We start from the raw sequence: 15,914 nt of genomic DNA, 5'->3' as shown, positions 1-15,914 counted from the left end.
CCCCCACCGGGGCAGAAAACCCCCCAGCCTCTCAGCCGCCTACCTGCACATGGGCGCAGAGGCGGGCTCAGGAGCGCGCACACACGCGCACACGCACACACGCGCACACGCACACACACACACACACACACCAAGAGGAAGCCGCCGTGCGAGCGGCGTGCGAAGGTCTGCTTAGACGTTCGGCGGAATCTCCTCCTCCCGGCCGCGCCGCGCGGGCCCGGGGGCCTGCTCACTTAATGCAGCGCCCCCGTCAGGGGCTCCAGTGTATGCACGGCTCCCGAAGGCCAGCGGCCCACCTCGGCTTTGCTCCGCGTGGTTCGGCTCCGCTCGGCTCAGCTCGGGCCGCCACTGGGCAGATCAGCGCCGCTGCTCCGCGCCGCTGCTCCACCCGCCGCCTCGGACAGCCAGCACGGTCCTACCCGCAAGGCCGGTCGGGACTGGCTTGGGCTCCGAAAGCCCAGGGAACCTAAAGCTCCCCTACTTTCCGGGTTTCGTAAAAAATAGAACTATTCTGCTTAACTATCCTTGGTAACAACGTGCACCCCTACGAAGCGTGGCGTGTCTAAGACCCTTTCCTTAATGACAAGCGCCATCCACCGCAACACCACAGAGTACAGCCTTGTCAGACCAGTTAGCTCTACAGTACATCCCTCAGGAACCTCTCAGTGAGCTTACTATTACTTTGCCACACCTTAATTTACTCACTTTAGTTTTCCCTTGCCTTGCTGTTTGTAAAATAAGAGCTGCATTTTTCCCAAAAGAAGCCTTCTCTAAACCACCTTTCCCGTTTACTCTTCTGAAATTCACTTTTCGAATAGTAACAATTTTCATAAATCCCTTCCATGACATCTACTTAACTATTCAAAATCTCTTCACAACTTTTAAAAAATAATTATTTTAACATTTATTTATTTTAATTTGACCAGAGAGGGGAAGTGGAGGAGAGAGAAAGAGAGAGAGAAAGCAAACCACCAGGTCTGGGACTCAAACTGTGGTTGACCATGTGGGAGTCCACCGCCCTTAACTACCGCACCACCTGCCGGTTCCCACAACTTTTTAAACTCCTATCAGTGCTTACCCAAATCAACTCATAAATAAATAACTTTCTCAAACACTGCATTTTCTCTCTCTGTTCCTTCATATCCTCAAGGCTAAAACTTGCCAATTTAACACATATTCATCACAATCTGCCCTTTGGAGAATCTAAAGGAGCTGCCACCAAAGCCACGGAAAAGTCCATTTCCTTAACTTGACAATAACCTTTCCAAATATTCTCTAACAATTCATTCTAATCACTCATAACTCAAGACGACCAGGACTAGTTCCCTAAAGACTAATTATACAATCTAATCAAATGAACAAATTCTACTGTTATATATCTCTACACATACAAGTACGCACATATTGACAAGCACACATATATAAGACCTTGCAGCACCAAGTGTGTGTTTCATTCTAATCCTCTGGATATTGGCTCTTCTCAAATTTACAAGGAAAACTCTCTATGCCAACCTACATTTTCAAGTCATTCAGCCTCTATCTTGTGAAGTTATTTACCTATGTCAAATTAAAATTAAAAATACGACTCTCTCCATTTCTACTACAGTCCTTCTCAATACCTTTGTTAAGACATCCATTAGTCTAACCCACACAACCCACCGAAACATTTAGAATATAGCCTCACTTGACAAGGCCTAGGTACGTCTGAGGCAGGCCAGGGAAACAATTCTAAGCCAAATCAGACAGGACTGCTGACTGCTTACAGCCAAGTTTCTGGAGTTAAAAGCAAAGTGACATCCCGAGGCCCTTAGCCCTTCAAAGCTGAGTCTCCACAGTAGCTTCATTATTAAATTTAGTGACTAGATGTAGAAGTCAAGGAAGAGGAAAAAAGTGATGAATGTCCCAAGGCTAAATGCTGGAACTAATCCTGAAGCAAACCTGCAGTAGGGTAGAATCCCAATACAAAGTGTTTGTAACTGTCATATTTTTCCCACCACCTCTTTGTTTCCACTTTAAATGTGCATTCTCTCTCTCCTTCTCTCCCTCTCCCTCTCTCTGAAATACAAACTCACCCCCCTAACCTCCCCCCCCCAAAATGACCTAAAAAGGGAGGGTGGAAAAGTATTCTTTGCTTACAGGTTGATAAGAGTCACTCATATGAGAAATATGATGCAAATATGAAGGATTTGGCGCATACAGCATGATTTATAGATTTAAAATGTCAGTTGTTGGGACCACGAAGACACGGACAGACAACTGCAAAAAAGCAGTGAGGTAAGCAATTGAGAGTCAAGTCTTTGACAGTACAAGAAAGGCAAGTCTGTCACAGAAGACAACGTCTGATGAAAATGAATACTTCTGCAGAACTGGACAAGTTAAAGTTTGGGAGCAGAGACCCAGGCCAGAGAATGAGGAGCCTGGTTTAGATCTTAAAAATTACCAATGAAAGTAAGTATATGGAAGATGATGGTTTCAAAGCTTAAGGTTATAATGTTCAAGATTTTAAAAATAAAGCAAAGTTTCAGTTTTACTTGTATTTTGTTTCTGGAATGAGCAAGACATCACCTTTTAAAATGTTCAATAAATGATAAATAAGCACCAGAATTAAGCCAAGAGAGCATATTTAGAAGTGTGTGTCTGGGAATCACCTACATACAGGTAATGGGATGTAGAAATGGGAAGACAGAACAAATCAGCCTCCTAATAACACTAATGTATGAGAAAATATCATTACAAACAAAAAGAAACTAATGAGACCCTTAGGACATCTTCCAACAATCCATCTCTTTCTTTCCACTTTTCACCTGAACTGCTTTACATATACAAAATATTACCAATATTGGGGCCGGCAGGTGGCATGGTGGTTAAGGGCACTGGACTCCCACATGGCTGACCACAGTTCAAGTCCTGGACCTGGTGGCTTGCTTTCTCACTTACCCCCTCTCTTTCTCTGTCCTCTGGTCAAATTAAAATAAATAAATAAATAAATAGTTAAATAAAATAAATCTTAAAAATAAAAAAAAAAGCCAAAAACAAAATATCACCAATATTTTACAAAGTTTTGTAACACAGAGATCAAAGATCTCACTAGTTTTATTGTTGATACTTGTTTTTTAAGTTATGCATAAGGTACTACCACCTTTATAATATCACAGGGTGGAACCAGCAGTTAGCATAATGGTTATGTTGCTGGACTCCCATGTAGTCAACCCCGGTTCACGTCCCGGACCTGGTGGCTTAAAACTCATGCCGGGCACGTATGTGTGTATGCCCAAGATCCCGAGAGGAGAATGAAGGAGAAGGGATTGCGGCATGGCCATACCCCCTGGGGGGAGATTTCTCGCTTTCTGCCTCTCTGTCTCTGTCTGTCCAGCGAGCTCACGCACCCTATAACAAAAAGCTCTTCAAAAATAAATAAATAATATCACAGGATGGCATGTACTGTTCATGTTTGCCCAGAGATAGTAGTTATTTCCTAAATAACATATTTTCTCCATATTTTTTTACTGCGAACTTTTTCTTTTTTTTTTTTTTGCCTCAGTTCACTCTTACAGTCAGGACAATTCCAAACTCCTTGTTCAATTCCAGTTCACATCAGCCTCTAAGAGTGTGTCCATGTTCTAATGCCAACAAACTATCGTAAATGTTTTGCCTTTACTCTTTAATACACCTACATCTCGTCTTTTTTCAATATCTCATTTCTCTTTTTTTTTTTTTTTTTTTAACCCATTTTTTGCTATAGGGACATGCACTCCCTAGAGAGAGTGAGATCACTCCTCAGGGGGAATGGTCATGCCACAATCCTTTCTCCATTCTCTCAGGACTTCGGGAACATGCACACACTCCCAGTGTGTTTTTCAAGCCACAGGGTCTGGAACTCCAACCGCAAAGTCAGCCAGGTGGGATCCAGCTATCTTAACCACTGCGCCACTGGCTGGCACCCAATGTCTCATTTCTAATCCACAAATATAAATAACTCAGCTGAATTTATATCAGTATATTACATGTAAATGTCTGCAAACATTATTTATTTTTAAACTAAACACACTAAAAGAACTGGTAAATGTAACAAATCCATGCCACAACAAAAATTCAGATCATCATCATCAGCTACCCGATTGTTGTAACCACTCCCTCATCTCTCCAAAGCTTGGCTTTTCCTGAACCACCTGCTTTTCTCATGACTTAGCTGTATCATTCTCCCACTTCTTCGGCTTGATAAAAACACTGTCTGCTTCTTGTTGCTCAGGACCGCTCCCATTGTTATCACTACATATCCTTCTGCAGCTCCCAGTATTCACCTAAACCACTCCTTCTGTAACATCTACCAAGTTCCTTAATATCCTCCTATCTTCCTTCCCCCATGATTTCAATTCTACTTTGTCTCATTTTCAGCCATTATTCTCAAAGACTTCAACAATGATGCCGAAGAACTTTCTTACACCCTCAGCATCCTCAATTCCTAAAACCTTCACCAGCACTTCAGCTAGCCACACATATTAACATATACTGAAAACAGGTCATCAGTTGGAAGCGTTACACCACTAGAACTGTAACTTCAGAGACCCTTTTCCTGAACTACAACCACTTGACATTTTAGTTGTATATTTGCTCTTTACCTCCATTTGGCTTCACTTGTCTCCCTATACAATTTAAACCTGTTCATCAGTTGTTTAAACACTGCCCTCTCCAGAACATCATGACCTTCTATTACACTCACGATGCATCTCCCCAGTGACAGACAATCCTCACCATCTGTTTTCTACACACCCACACGTTGGGTGTTAAGCACCCAGAGAGTCATGAAATCTACAACAGATTTATTCTAAATACAACTCTCCATCTCATTGACTAATCCAAATCATTTTCATATCTGAAATTCTTAATCCCATCAAATATTCAATCCCTTCCATGAAATTCCCTCAAATCATACCTTTGCCACCTATAATCAAATCCTCTTTACAGCCTCTAAAATGCTGTATCTCCATCCATCTGTTACTTCTTTTCTCCAGTCTCAAAACAAGAATTGTTCTTTCTTCCTAAACTTAACTACAATTGCTACAGTCATTGTTCCCATATTCTTCTAACCACCTCAATAACCCTCCCTCGCAAGGAACTCTGGCATCTGCTGCTCTTTCCAAGACCACTAAAAAAAAAAAAAAAAAAAAAAAAAAGAGAGAATGTTTTTCCCCTCAAACCAAATCCAATGGCCCACCACCATGTCCTTATTCTCTCTTCAACAATGACACCTGAACTACCTACCTGTTTATCACTGTACCTCATGATTCTACTGTGATCTCTCCAATCACTTCTGCTCTCTCCAAGGATGATTGCTCCTCCTCTTTGCAAACTGTAGGAATTTTCCCAAGATCTGTCCTGGAGCTTTTTTGTAGCTCTCTCACCCTCGGCACCTCATTCCTTACCATTGCTTTTACATTTTAATTAGTCATATAGGTATCATTCCCCAACATCCCCAAATAATCTTTAAACAATCACTCCCTACTTATTCCTGAGGAATCAGAATACGTGATTTCTTTTTCACTAGATTTGTCCATTATTGCTTCAATTAACACTTCCATTTTCAGTCCAAATAACTTCATAACCATCAACACCCTACCAAATCCAGAATTAGTAGCATCAATTATCAACTCTATGTATGTATTCCCAAATCTCTATTGGACACCTTTCCTCAGCTGCATTCCAGCATTTTTAAATCTAGCTAAATAACTCCCCTGGGAGTGTCCAGATATTTACATTGGTGCCTATCACGCAGGTCAATGTGTCATCCCCTTCCCCCCCCCCCCCCCCCTTGAAGAGGTTTTTTTTTTTTTTCTTTTTTGCTATAGGACACGTGCACTCACCAGAGAGACAGAAAAAGACAGAGAGAGACAGAAAGCGAGAAATCACCCCCGCCCAGGGGGGATGGCCACGCAGCAATCCCTTCTCCTCCATTCTCCTCTCAGGATCTTGGGCGCGCGTGCACACGCGCTCTGCGTGAGTTTAAGCCTCCGGGTCCAGGACTTGAACTGTAGTCGACTACATGGGAGTTCAGCGACACAGCCATTCAGCTAACTGCTGATCCCAGGTCAATGTGTCTTAAAACACCAAAATAGTTCTGCTAACTGATCCAATAATTTCTGTTAATAGAACCATCATGCTTAGTCTCCCAGGTTAAAAGCTCTAGAACTTAGACCACTGGTGCTTCACACTTTTGCCAGTTTTTTTTGTTTGTTTTGTTTTGTTTTAAGACAGATTCCTGCTATAGGGTGTGTGTGTGCTTGCAGGAGAGACAAACACGGAAAGCGAGAAATCAACCCCCAGGGAAATGGCTACACTGCAATCCCTTCTCCACTCTCTTCTCGGGATCTTGTGCACGCATGCCCATGCATCCGGCATGAGTTTTTAGCCTCCGGGTCCGGGACTTGAAACACACACAGTCCACTACATGGGAATACAACAACCTAACCATTACGCCATCTGCTGGTCTCACCACAGCCTTTTAACTTTGCCTCCTAGATACCAGGTTCACTTCATTACAAAAAATGAAAGGACACCACATTAGTAATAAGCTCCACTCATTTTCCACTCAAAAATCATCAGAGGTTCTTCCACTACATACTAAGCCAAGTTAAAAGCTCCATAGAGTTCAGAAAGAAAAATACATACTATCCAACTGTCCAACAATGATGGAAGGGATAAACACACTGTGCTACACACACAGCAAAGAAAAGGAATGAACTACTACTAAATCTCACAGACATAATGTTGGGCAAGAGAAACTAGTATGATTCCACTTATACGAAATTCAAAAACACACAAGACTATTCTGTTATGACAGAAGTCAGAATAACAGTTACTTTTGGTTGGAGGAGACATCAACTTTGAGGTAACTATGAGGAGCCATCTGGGATGTTGGAAACATTCTAAATATTAAATTGGATGATGGCTACATAAAATAATATCTAAGAAAAATTCATTAACGTATACCCTTAAGATTGGAACACTTTACTGTATATGTTAAATCTCCATGGATAAATTTTTTAAAAACTGTGTGGATTTTGAGATTTTTCCATCTATTTTCCAGCTTTATTTCCCTCCATTCCTCATGAATCTGAAATTATAGCTAGGCTCAACAACCCCTAGATATAGTGGAAACTTTTCTCACTGTTTTTCACACCACTCCCTCTTCTTGGAATGCCTACCATTATCCTATTTATCCTTCAACATCTGTGCTACCCAATTGCTCCACATAGCCAATCCTGATTAAATCTGACATATTACTCATGGCATAGACAGATGTATATATATTTTTGTCCCTGAATAAGTTCTTTTTTTTTTTTTTTTGTAGAGGTTTTCGCTATAGGGCGCGTGCACTCGCCAGACAGACAGACAGAGACATAGAGACAGAAAGCGAGAAATCACCCCCCAGGGGGTATGGCCATGCCGCAATCCCTTCTCCTCCATTCTCCTCTCGGGATCTTGGGCACACATGCACACATGCCCGGCGTGAGCTTTAAGCCACCGGGTCTGGGACGCAAACCGGGTCGACTACGTGGGAGTCCAACGACACAGCCATTACGCTAACTGCTGGTTCCCCCTGAATAAGTTTTTGAAGAACATGACCTATGTCATATAATCATGTATCCTTCACAATGCCTAGCGTCGAACCCTTGCATATAGTAAATGTACAAAAAGATTTCCAGAGTAAATTCCAACAGTACATCAAAAGCACCTTCAATCTACCACCTCTCCTCCTCGTACCCATCCACCACTGTCTCTACTCACAATTCATTTCGGAGTCTACATACACAATCATTCAACAAATACTTGAGCACTTACTACATAAAAAAAAAACAAATGTACTCTAATGTGTACCCCATTAACAACTCAAAAATGTAATTCAATTTCAGCTGCCACCTTTGGAATATTTCCACAATCCTAAATTTCCAGTCATCTTCTCCTTTCTATCTCCAATCACATCCCATCCCCATCCTACTTCTACTCAAAAAATTTCAACGGGCATATACATTAATGATATATGCTAACATATTAGGTCACTGGAAAAGTCATGATGCATTTTGGCACAGAAAAATAGCTCATGACTTTTTCAACAACCCAATATTTTAGCCCAATTTTTAACATACTTTGCTCCTCAAGTCCTCACAATGATCCCTGCCAGGAAGGTATAATAATTATCAATTTCCTAATGAGAAAACAGAGACTCAGAAAGGAAGTAATTCTCCGTAATCACAGATTGGGTAAATACAAGGCTAAGACTAAAATTCAGCTTCTGTTTGCTTACTAAGCACAACACTGTGTCATATCAAATACAAACCACTTAACTTAGCTTTGGCCATTCATTTTCTACCCAACTCCAAATGACTCTTGCTACCTTATACCATATTATGCACTATTCATTAACTCTCTCTGTTCCAAACTACAGTTGTGACCAATTATTCAGTTGATCATGAAATCAGTTTAATGGGTGTCATCCATATTTTGCCCTCAGTTTTCTTTTCAGTCAAACAGAATAGAATAGAAAATATTCAAGTACATCCAATATGGTAAGGGCAGTTACTTACTATATTATGAAACCATCTTACACATATACACAGACATCTTTACATGTGCATATTAGATGAAGATAGGACATCTATTTCTGACTCTGCGTCACTGTTAAGATATTAAAAATGGGGCCAGCCTGTGGTGTAGTGGTTAAAGAAACTGGATCTCACATGGCCAATCTTGTGGTTCAAGTTCCCGACCCGGTGGCTTGAGAAACACGCAGGGCACATGTATATGCTTGCCCAAAACCCTGAGGGGAGGGAGAGCTGGAGAAGATGGGACTGTGATGTGACCATTCCCCATGGGAGGTGGGGGTCTGCTTTCTCACTTTCCACCTCTCTCTCTCTCTCTCTCTCTCTGGAGATTGCAGATGCTCTCTGACAAATAAAAAAATTTAAAAACTCACTATTCCCCACATATCCTAGGCTTCTTACCTCCCACCTTTGCTTATGCTAAACCCTGAGGCAGGAAAGCACTGTTAGGAAAGCCTGCCAAGGAGAACCTCCTGCCCATGTCTTTAAACACCAGTGAAAATTCCACTTCTATGTCACTAAAATGCAGTCCCAAGTTTTCCATTCATCCCATTCTCTACCTTTTAACTTCAATAGCATTCAGTCATTTTCTTATGCAATGTTTGTGATCACAGTGTAAGTATTTGTGCACAAGTTCAGCTCTTCTACTAAAATATAAATCCCAAAGGATTTATTCCTGACTGCATCTAATAATCCTTTCACATATAAGTGTGCATTACCTGTTAAAAAACTCATCCATCTTTTTCTAAAATCCTCAGTTATAAATCAAAATAATTTCTACTATATTTAGAACTTTTGTTAACTCCTATCCTTCAGCCTTAGCATCTTCCTCAAAATAGCTCTTCCAAATAATCCTTTTACCACCCATCTTCTCATGCTTTCCTCTAAACACAACCTGTCATATTTTAATAATCTTTGCCTTTTTTCAGAGTCTTCCTTTATATCAGATACCACTGTTCCTTCCCCATCTGTTTACCTTCCCTCTTACTCTAGTCTCTACAACCCTACTGACTGATCTTATATTCTTCAAATAGATTTTTCTTTCTTCATTTTCTCTCAAACTACACCTCCTCAAATTATTTCAGTTCATTTTTAGTATCCATATCTCTGTTAGCCCCCACTAAGTCCTCTGTAGGGGGGAAAGTAAATAATCAGGAACAGAAAACATATAGAGAAATCAAATCTCCTAAATTGTATCAAATACATTCTCATTCATTCATTCAACAAGCACATGTCAGCTAGATCCGTGCCCTCAGTTTTCTGTCTATTCTGTAATCAGAAAGCAGCTTTGAGAAAAGCAGGCAGTGAAATGCCAAGATAACAAGGCCAAGTTGACTCATGCCCTTCACAGAGACCATGTAATTTATGGGGTACATGCTGAGAAAAGGACAAACTAAAAGCTACACTAGACATAGATTTAAAGAGACCCTAAGATGTTCCAGGGTGCTCAACGTTACCCAACACATGTGAATTTGAAAAGAAACAAACCAGGAGGAATAACTAAAATGAAATAGGCAGACAGCATTTAGACAAAAATAGGCCCAGACTTTAGGTTCATTCTAGGGCTTCAAGAGAAATTTGGAACCATTTAGTTCCTCTCTAAAATCCCTAAAGAATTATTTCAAATATCTAGCTAGAGTACGCTTCACTTAAATCTTTTCCCCAAACCTTTGCCAATATTCATTTCTCCATTCTCTGAACTCCGACAGCACTTACTGTCTGTAAAACTCATTTGGGAACTTAATCATAAACTATCTTGCTCAAGATAAAGAAACTGCTTGTTAACAAACATACCTAGAACTTATTTACATATTCAAATTAGTGTAGTCCCCTTTAAAGTAAATTATCTAGAACCTAACAAACTATTTGTGAAGCTATCACTGCTGCTCTTCGGAAATGTTTTCCAAAAATAAGTTAATAAGTCAACCAAGAAAATCATTCCTATTACTGTGACAAACTGAATTTAAAGCAAACCTATTCTTTATTCACTCTATTTGACACTAATTGATTTTTGGCATTTTAAAAAAATCTAATCTTTCAGGACCAGCAGTTAGCGTAATGGCTATGTCGCTGAACTCCCATGTAGTCGACCACGGTTCGAGTCCCGGACCCAGTGGCTTAAACTCATGCCGGGCACGTGTGTGTGAGCACGCGCGTGCCCAACATCCCGAGAGGAGAATAGAGGAGAAGGGATTGCGGCGTGGCCATTCCCCCTGGGGGGTGATTTCTCACTTTCTATCTGTCTCTCTCTGTCTGGTGAGCGCACACACCCTATAGCAAAAACCTCTTCAAAACAAAAATAAAATCTAATCTTTCATCAATGCAACCTTTTAGAATAATAGTACGTCTTGTATTATTTATAAATGAGCCACCCTGGAGGGACTACAAACTCCAAAAGGGTAGTGACCATGTTTTACTCACCTAGGAAGCCTCCCCCAGCCTCCAGCAGTACTAGCACACAATAGGTACTCAATAAATAGGATAATTCTATATTATGGTAGAAGCTCACAAGGTAATTCAGATTCAGTGTTTCAAAAAGACCACTTCTTTTTTTTTTTTTTTTTTGGAGAGATTTTCGCTATAGGGCGTGTGCGCTCGCCAGACAGAGACAGAGAGACATTAGAGACAGAAAGCAAGAAATCACCCCCCAGGGAGGATGGTCACGCCACAATCCCTTCTCCTCCATTCTCCTCTCGGGATCTTGGGCACGCACGCACGCACATGCGCCCAGCGTGAGCTTTAAGCCACCGGGTCCAGGACGCGAACCAGGGTCGACTACGTGGGAGTCCAGCAACATAGCCATTACGCTAATTGCTGGTTCCCTCAAAAAGACCACTTCTGAAAATGATTACCAAGTAAAAATTCTCATCTGGAGATCTATTTCTGAAATTTGTCTTAATACATCAATTATTTGAAATCTTACAGTGTTACTGAATATTTCACAACAATGATTCTCCTCCAGAAGAATGTAAATACTGTAAATTCCTTTAAAGAAGAAACTTCATCTAATAGTTTTTACTATCCTAAAACTGAATCAGGCAGATTTTTTTTTAAAGAAAGATTTTTGCTATAGGGCGCATGTCTTCAGAGAGACAGAAAGAGACAAAGTGAGAAATCATCCCCAGGAGGGATGCCTAGTCACAATCCCTTCTCCCTCATTCTCCTCTCAGGCTTTTGGGCACACACACACACACGTGTGCCTGGTGTGACTTTCAAGCCACCAGGTTCAGGACTCGAACCATGGTCAGCCATGTGTGAGTCCAGTGCCTTAACCACTAAACCACCTGCTGACCCCCAAGTAGATTCTTAAAACAACTAGAAATCTCTCAAAGGTCATGTATGCCTGTGGTAAGAAAACTAAAATTAAATCAGCACCCTTGTCGAGGTCTGATTTACTCCAGATTAATCTAGCTGCAGATTAAAAGAGACCCTTTGGTCCCACCCCTTAGCTGTTTTTGCAGGATTATTTCAGTTCCTTCTTCCCTTAAATCTTTAAGTCCCCTCATCATATATCCCTTTTGTCTTTCACTCTCAAACACAAACACACATCCAGACACTATTTTGTGTACAACACCCCAAGAATACTCAGCAATTTCCCACAGCCCCACTATTAGCACTAACAGTGAACTCTACTTTCTACCAGTCATTCAACAGGTCTTTATTAAGCACATAAGGATCAAGCTGCTAGAAATTTCCCCCAGAGAGTAAAGGAAGTCTCAACTCTGGTGCAGGTTACAATCTAGTAACCATGTGCAAAACAAAGAGAGATTAATTCCCAAAAGCAAATATGAAGTTTAGCAGGCCATAGTTTACATTCAAATGCTGCTCTAAAAGTAAGAATGACTCTGAAGAGATGCAGCTACTTAAATCAGACTTCCTAAAAGAAGAAAAACAGTATCTTTTTATTCCTCCAATATTCATCACACTGACTTGTACCTTATAACATAAATTCCAAAAACACTAATAGTTCATGACTCTCTCCTAATAGATGAGTAGCTTAGCTTTTCCCACCATATTTTCAATATATTAGTGGTTTAAATATGCTAATTTCCTTAAACTGCCACAAATCTCAGGTTCACCACTACACGGTTAATTTAGTCTCCTATCAACTATATCCAAGTGGCCTCAGGATTCTTCACCTTCCCTCCAGATTACCCCATTATTATCACCTCCTCCATCAACCCTATCTCTCATCCTCCTCCTCATCACATTTCCCCATCCTGCCCTCCCCACCAGAAAAGATAAACACAAGTCCTTACCAATCAATTCCTCCTAGAAGCATAAAAACTGTCATAGAAGCCTACAAGGAACATGCAAGGGTCATTTTAGATTTCCAGATTCGTCACACTAAAAACTGCAACCTGGTAAATAACTCCAAGATGGGCAATAATCATTGTCAAACAACTGGTCATCTACATAACCAGCAAATCTAATGCTGCAGAGATGTTGCTTCCTACATAAGTCTTGTTTATAGGTCCATCCAAACTTCCCTTTGTCATCTCACCCAGTATTTCCGGTCTAATTGTAAATGCTCTCTCTCAATTCAGAAAAGCCCTTTCTATCTAAATCCTCATCTATTATCATGGGGAAGTTAAGAGATATACTCCAATGTTGTTGAACTCTAAAATCATGGTTTACACAAATTATTTAAAGATAGAAAGACATCAAATAAAAGTACTAAAATAAAAACTATCCAAGATCACAAAGGAGAACAAAAAGATGTCAATGAATGACACAAATCCTTTTCATCCATAGAAGTCTTCTGACTCCTTGATAATGTTATTCTGATAAATCAAAAAATAACAATGTTTGCCTATTTCTCAGAGGCCTAGAAAAAAGCATGATAAGAACTATAAAAATTAATGCTTGGACAGTTGAGACAGGGACTATTGCTTTCATTATAGCCCCCACAGAACAATATTTAAAATTAGGCACATGTATTATTTCATAATAATTTAGAAGAAAAGACAAACAACAATGGCATATAATCTTTAAGTATATCATACTTACAAAATTAAAATAGATAATAAACAGTGCTTATGAGGAAAAGGGAAGAAAAAACCGGCCTCATACTACAATGCCAACAAAAATGAGTACATAATATTATGTAATATAATGAAGCCCCTCAAAAGAATGAGTAAATCTAGGGCCAGCTGGTTGCATGGTGGGTTAAGGTAACTAGATCCCACATGGGCAACCACATACATGCTCTGAGTCCCAGACCCAGCAGCTTGAAAAACACACTCAGGCATATATGTGCGTGCATGCTCAAAATCCCAGTAGAGAATAGAGAAAGGACTGCAGCACTGGTATCCCCTGGGGGGAGGAAGAGGGTGCTTTCTCACATTCTCTCTCTCTCTGTCTCTCTCTGGCTAGTCCACATGCCCTATAGAAAATAAATAATAATAAAATTTTAAAGATACATTTAAATGTACTGACATAGAAAGTTTTCCAAATTTTTAAAATAATAATCTTGGATTATGTCTATGAGAACACCTGTGATAAAAAAAAGCCCCGGGCCAGCAGGTGGGTAGTGGTTAAGGCACTGGATTCCCACATGGCTGACTGCATTTAAAGTCCCAGATCCAGAAGCTTGAAAAAAATCACAATAATAGTTCAAAAAGAAAAGAAAAGAAAGCCTCTCTCCATTCTAATGCTGTATTACTATCTTCCTTTAGAGATACTTACTAAAGGAATGAATGAACGAATTTTCCCTTCCCTCTCCCAAATATCAATCCAGTTTCTCCTCTAAACTCTTTGCCCTCCACTTTCATTTAAAAAAACAAGAAAACAAAAACTTCCATACTTAAAGTACTTATTACCTTCTAATCAGCTGAAGAACTATTACAATGTACTGGGTATATTGTCTTAACAACAAAAGGTAAATAATATCCAGGTAAAGTTTAAGAATGTGATTTCTAGTCCAGAGCTCCCTCTTGGAAACCTCGGTCTGGTATGAGCTCAGCAAATCCAAAAGTGTGAGTTTGATTCATTCCCTGATATAAAGATGTTAAATCCTCCCTCCAACTTCTAGACTCATCCAGTCTCTTCAGGTTCCCCTGGACTTCATCATCTTGACTTCTTGCAACTTAAGACCAAAACAGATACTCTAGATCATACTGCAGGCCCACACTTTGCTAGCTGATACATTTTCTTCAATACCACCATGCCTGCAAGAGTACATCGGAAACTGCTGTGAGTGGCAAAAGATCTCCCAACAGCCTCAGAGTTAAGGAATCAAACCACCTACTAGATGAATCTGAGCTACAAATAGTGCCCCCAAGAAGGGCCACCATGCATGGCCTCCACCCACTATTCATTATATTCCTGTGTACTGCAATCCAGGCTGGGTAGCATGGCACAGTTCTCTTGGACCAGATAAGCTGGACAGAGAAGAAAAAAATCCAAGTCAAGTCATTTCCATTCCAGCATTGTTCATCCAGCCTCTAAGTGACCATACTTTAAATCTGCTAAAATATAAACTCCCTGACAGAGAGTCCCCATAGGCCAGGCCTTTCTCAAGGTCTCTTTCAGAGGTTCTCATAGTCACTGGTGCAGATCTAAAATGTCTCAGACCAAACTGTAAAGTCTAATTCTCAGTGACCCCAACCACAGCCCAGACACACACTTACCAGATGTCATCTACTGAAGAGCCCAAACAGGTTCGGATCTAGGCCATCCTGGCCCATCTGGAATAACTCTTTAGTGCTCGAGCCAACATTTATTAATTATACTACATCTGTCTATTCCATTATGCATTTTTTTTTAAATATGTAGCACTCCCTCTTGCTTCAAACGCTATCCTTGCTACTCAAGGAAACTCCTATGTCCCTTCCCTTCTTTCCTTAGAAACGCTTCAGTTCTTTCCATAATGAAATACCTAACGTATCTGCACAATGAACACCCCCAAATCCGTAAGACTCCTCCACAGCCACCTCCTGCATTCCTCCACCTACCCGGCGCCTTTCCTCCGGCCTCTCTCCCCGTTCACACTCCCACTATGTTTCCCGCAGGCATTCCCTTTTCTCCAACCCCTGCCCTTCCCTTCTCGCGAAGAGCACACTCAGGCAGCAACAGTGACTGAGGCCTGCGGTGCATAAAGCACTGCACCAGGCACGGTGGACAGAGACCTGGTGTCTCTCCAGCTTTTTCACACCCACACCCAGCACCCGCTGGCCTCCCCTTGCAGACATCCCACCTCCTCCCCTACCTCTATCACCCCCCTCAAGCCTCGGAGGGCGCCTTCTCACCTTCGTCACCCCCGTCATAATCCTTTCTCAACCCCCCAACCCACCATCCTCTCCCTGCTTCCTCCCG

General features: G+C 41.0%; 1 protein-coding gene across 6 annotated transcripts in view; it reads right to left on the bottom strand.

Annotated features, from left to right (window-relative positions):
- ZNF148 (zinc finger protein 148) overlaps positions 1-15,914 on the bottom strand; it is a 141,190-nt gene that overhangs the window by 125,044 nt on the left and 232 nt on the right. The window contains exon 1 of one of the 6 annotated variants that reach the window (XM_006154555.3): positions 15,230-15,347. The exons of the other annotated variants lie outside the window; for them this stretch is intronic. The gene's annotated coding sequence lies outside the window, so the exon portion shown is untranslated. Of the gene's footprint in view, positions 1-15,229; positions 15,348-15,914 lie in introns of those variants that run through there. 6 annotated transcript variants of the gene reach the window in all.

The sequence above is a fragment of the Tupaia chinensis genome, unplaced genomic scaffold, assembly GCF_000334495.1.
Source record: "Tupaia chinensis unplaced genomic scaffold, TupChi_1.0 Scaffold000415_1, whole genome shotgun sequence".
Taxonomy (NCBI): domain Eukaryota; kingdom Metazoa; phylum Chordata; class Mammalia; order Scandentia; family Tupaiidae; genus Tupaia; species Tupaia belangeri.
This window is presented reverse-complemented; position numbering and strand designations above follow the sequence as displayed.